Source organism: Balaenoptera acutorostrata, chromosome X, assembly GCF_949987535.1.
Source record: "Balaenoptera acutorostrata chromosome X, mBalAcu1.1, whole genome shotgun sequence".
In the NCBI taxonomy this organism is placed as follows: domain Eukaryota; kingdom Metazoa; phylum Chordata; class Mammalia; order Artiodactyla; family Balaenopteridae; genus Balaenoptera; species Balaenoptera acutorostrata.
In genome coordinates, this window is record NC_080085.1 from 79,966,952 (window position 1) to 79,972,484 (window position 5,533).

Consider the following 5,533-nt stretch of genomic DNA (forward strand, 5'->3'; position numbering starts at 1 on the left):
CTCAGCCATAAAAATAAATGAAGTTGAGTTATTTGTATGGAGGTGGATGGACTTAGAGACTGTCATACAGAGTGAAGTAAGTCAGAAAGAAAAACAAATACCTTATGCTAACACATATATATGGAATCTAAAAAAAAAAAAAGTTCTGAAGAACCTAGGGTCAGGACAGGAATAAAGACACAGACGTAGAGAATGGACTTAAGGACACGGGGAAGGGGAAGGGGAAGCTGGGACGAAGTGAGAGAGTGGCATGGACTTATATATACTATCGAATGTATAATATATAGCTAGTGGGAAGCAGCCTCATAGCACAGGGAGATCAGCTTCGTGCTTTGTGACCACCTAGAGGGGTGGGATAGGGAGGGTGCGAGGGAGACACAAGAGGGATGAGATATGGGGATATATGTATATGTATAGCTGATTCACTTTGTTATAAAGCAGAAACTAACACACCATTGTAAAGCAATTTTACTCCAATAAAGATGTTAAAAAAAATTGCCATTTAATTACCAAATGATCCAGCAATTCCACTTCTGAGTATATACTAAAAACATTAAAAGCAGAGACTCAAACGGCATTTGTTTCCACATGATATCACTTATATGTGGAATCTAAAATATGATGTAAATAAACCTAGCTATGAAACAGAAGCGGCATCACGGTCATAGAGAACATAATGGTGGTTGCCAAGGGGGATGGGTTTGGGGGAAGGATGGAGTGGGAGTTTGGGGTTAGCAGATGTAAGCTTTTATATATGGAATGGATAAACAACAAAAATTCCCCATTGTATAGCACAGAGATATTCAATTATGTATAAGTCAGTCACTTTGCTGTACAGCAGAAATTAACACAACATTGTAAATCAACTCTAGTTCGATAAAAAATATTGATTAAAAAATGGTATTTGTTCACCAATGTTTATAGAAGCATTTTCATAATGGCAAAAATGTAGAAGCAATCCAATTTTCTGTAGACACATGAATGGATAAACAAAATGTGGTATAAACATACAATGGAATTTTATTCAACCTTAAAAATGAATGTAAATCTGATACATGCTACAATATGATTGTATTTTGAATATTTTATGCTGTGTGAAATAAGCAAGAGAAAATAGGACAAATACTGTATGATTCCATTTATAGTAGGTACCTAGACTAGTTAAAATCATAGAGACAAACGGTAGATAGGTGATTGCCAATGGCTATTGGGTGGTGAAGAAAGGAGAGTTATTTTTTAATGGACACAGAGTTTCAGGTTGGAAAGATCAAAAAGTTCTGGAGATGGATGATGGGGATGGTTGGACCATAGTGTGAATATATTTAATGCTGCTGAACTGTACATTTAAAAATGGTTAAGAGTGACCAGGATTGTGGAGTAGGAAGTCCCTTAGCGCATGTCCTCGCATGGGCACACAAAAATTACAACTATTTGCAGAAAAGCCATGAATTGGAATGACCTGAAGACTATAAGAAAAGATCTTCTACAACTGAAGATATAAAGAAGGAACCACAGTGAGGTGGGTAGGAGGGTCAGAAACACAGTAGAGTCAACACCCAGATCCCCAGGCAGGTGACCCACATATGGAGGATAATCATAATTGCAGACATTCTCCCCAAGGAGTGAGGGGTACAAGTTCCACAAAAGGCTCCCCAGCATGAAGGTCCTGAAATGAGGAAGATGAGCTCCCAGAACATTTGGCTTTGAAGGCCAGTGGGGCTCGCATTCAGGAGCGCCAGGGAGCTGTATGATTCAGAGACTCCACTGTTAAATGATGTACGCAAAATCTCACACTCTGAGACCCAGGGCAGAAGCAGTAATTTAAAAGTAGCCTGGGCCAAACTCACTTGCTGATCTTGGAGAGCCTCCAAGAGAGGCAGGAGGCAACTGGGACTCACCCTGAGGACATAGACACTGGTGGTAGCCATTTTGTGGAGCTCATTCTACCATGAGAACACTGGTGCTGGCAAGCACTATTTTGGAATCCTCCCTCTATTATTTGTGCCGGGACCCAGCCCTACCCACTAGCCAGTAAGTACATGTCAAGGGACACCGCAGGCCAAGCAGCCAGATGCCTAGGGACATAGCCTCAAACACCAGCAGGTCAACACCAGCTTTGTCACCCCAAAACCACAGCCAGTCTCCCTGGGATCTGGCCTTGCACAGCAGCAGACCTGTACCACTCCTGGGATGCACCAGGCACAGGCCCCACCCATGAACAGGCCAACATCAGCACTGAGACCTCCTAAGCACTGCAGCCAGCTGCCCTGGAACATGGTCCCACCCACCAGTGGGTGGCACCAGGTCTAAGACTCCCTGGACTGTGCAGTCAGTGGTGCCAGGACATCAATACACCCACCAACAGCCTCTATACTATACAAGGATTGGCAGCCAATTGGGGGCCAGCCCTGCATCCCAGCATCCCCATAAATTTTGACCCCACCACAACAGAAGGACCTATACAGCCCACATAAGGGGAAACCTTATAGCATATAGCTATGGTGATCAGAGAGGATGTGCTTCTGGGCCCCATAAGATATCTCCTACATAAGGCCACTTCTCCAAGGTTGGGAAGCATAATGGACCTACCTAATACTTAGAAGTAAAAAACAGAGAATCAGGCAAAATTAGGTGACAGAGGAATATGTTCCAAAGAAAGGAACAAGATAAAATCCCAGAAGAAGAACTAACTGAACAAGAGATAATCAATCTACCCAATAAAGAGTTCAAGGGAATGATCATAAAGGTGTTCAATGAACTCGACAGCAGAATGGATGAGCACAGTGATGAGTTGAACAAAGAGAAAATATAGAAGAACCAAACAGAGGTGAAGAAAACAATTACTGGAATTAAAAAATAAACTAGAAGGAATCAACAGGAGATGATACAGAAAAATGGATCAGTGAACTGGAAGACACAGTTGTGGATATAACTCAAGCTTAACAGAAAAAAAAAGTCATCTTGACTTTTATCTATTGTAGTAATTTTTAAGGTTCTCATAAAAAAAGTATTACAGACTGGGTGAGTGGCTTAAACGACAGAAATTTATTTTCTCATTGTTTTGAAGACTGGAAGTCTGAGACCAAACTGTTGGCTGGTTTGGTTTCTCCTGAGGCCGCCTTCTCCATGTATCTTCACCGGGTCTTCCCTCTGTGCCTATCTCTGTCCTAATCACATTTTCTTATAAGAACACCAGTCATATTGGATTAGGGCCCACCCATATGGCCTCATTTTACCTTAATTACCTCTTTAAAGGCCCTATCTCCAAACACAATCACATTCTGAGGTATGGGGATTAAGAGTTCAACATATAAATTTTGGAGGGACGTAATTCAGCCTATAACACTTACAAAATTTCTACAGCTCTATTTTTCTAACATTCTCCCTGGGTCAGAGCCCCTAGAGATCTACCCAAACCAGTGTCCCAAGAGCCATGGTTGGGTATGGCTGACAGGGTTTTTTCCATTGCTGTGTAACAGGTTATTACAAATTTAGCTATTTAAAACAACACACTTACTATCTTCAAGTCTGGGCAATGTGTGACTGAGTCATCTGGTCAGTGTCTCACAAGGCTGCAATCAAGATGTCATCCAGGCTGCACTTCTTCATGGAACTTGGAGTTCTCTTCCAAGTTTACTTGGTTGTTGGCAAAATTAAGTTACTTGCAGCTGTAGAACTAAGGTCTCTAGTTTCTTACTGGCTATCAGCTGGGGCTACCCTTAGATCCTAGGCACCTGACATTTCCTGCCATGTGGCTCTCTCTAGAACATGAAAATCTGCTTCTTCCAGGCCAACAGGAGAGCTTCAAATCTCTCTCACTTCTTCTTTCTCTCACTTCTAGACTCTCTTTTAAAAGGGCTCATTTGATTACATCAAACTTGTGCACACTCAATGGAAGGGGATTATACAGGGTGTGCACACTAAAGATTGATTACTATGAGGCCATTTTAAAATTCTTCCCACCACTAATAAATTGATTCATGGGGCCTCAGAAGACAACTGAGGAATATTAAGAACCAAGTAAAAGAGAGTAGGCAAATTCAAGGCCCAGATTCCAAAGGAAGCGTCAATAAAGAACAAAGGAAACTACTGAAGAGGTTGAAATCTGAAAAGTCTTCCAGAAGAAACAGGACAATAGGAGGACAGTAGGAGTAGAACTGAAGTTCCCTGACATCAAATCCATTGGAGGGGAAAAAGTTGTTAATTGTTCTGGACTGAACCAGAAAACTTCTGGTCACTTATTATCTGCACCACATTTATTTGCCCATGAATTTTATATACCAAAAGATTCATGAAAATAGTGACCATGTCATTATTTTCTTTTCATTATATCATCAGTGTCTAGAATATTGCTTGGTACATATTATGTTCTCAGAAATTATATTTTGAATTAATTAATTATAATCTGACAATGCTGAAGGACCCTTGGAAAGTTGTACTTCATGGCATGAGATTCTTCAGACATCTGACATGTAACAATTTTCCTTCATCTTTAAAACAGATGATCTTGATATACTGTCACTTGGAGAGTCAGGTACAGAAAAGCATAGGCTGAACCATCTTGAGGAGATAAATTATATGTTATAATAAAGAGAAAGGAAGAGGCATAAGATATTGATATGCTGTGAAGTCTTTGTATCTTGCTCTATGTCATGAGACTTCTGCATCTGTAAATTTCCATTAAATAATACACGAAGACCAACTATCAGTATTGTAATTGGATATCATCAAATATGAATAAAGGGGATACTTCATCTTGCTCCTTAGGAAGCAGTGGTCAGGTATAGAGTTTGATAGTAGATAATGCCTTCTTAGCCCATTCTCTCTAAGATAGTGAAGACCTTTTTTACTGTTTATATGTATGATACAAGTGTCCAAGAAACCAAGGCGAGTCCTAACCAGTTCTCCAAAAGAAATTCTGAATAATGTGATCATCGTATTTATGTTTTACTTAAGATAACATTAAGTAATTATTGGTTAGGGCTCAACCTGTTTTCTTGGTCACTTGCTGAAGAGGTTTTTTTCATTTTGCCATATATTTCTCATAAAATAACTTATTAATTAATTAATTTAAGGCCTGGAAAAGAAATAGGAAGCTCCTCTGATATTTGGCCAAACATTCCCCAGGAAATATCCATGTGCCAATTACGGAAATCAGAAGACTGTGTTCTGTATTTCATGTAGATTCCCCCCTTATGATAGTCACATAGTAGGCAATTATCTTTATTTAATTGAATGTAATTTAAAAGCAGGTGAAATTTTGGCTGATGGGAATTGAGTAAAATCACATATTAAAGAAGGAAAGTCATCAAATCAGGGATTGGCTCAGTGTTTAATAAATTTCTTCTGTTCATTAACAGCTTTCCTAGTTTTCCATAGGTTTTCTGGGCTGTATTGAAATTTATTCTTCCTGTAAAGAATAAAGATATGATTATTTCTTTTCTTTTTAACATCTTTATTGGAGTATAATTGCTTTACAATGGTGTGTTAGTTTCTGCTTTATAACAAAGTGAATCAGCTATACATATATCCC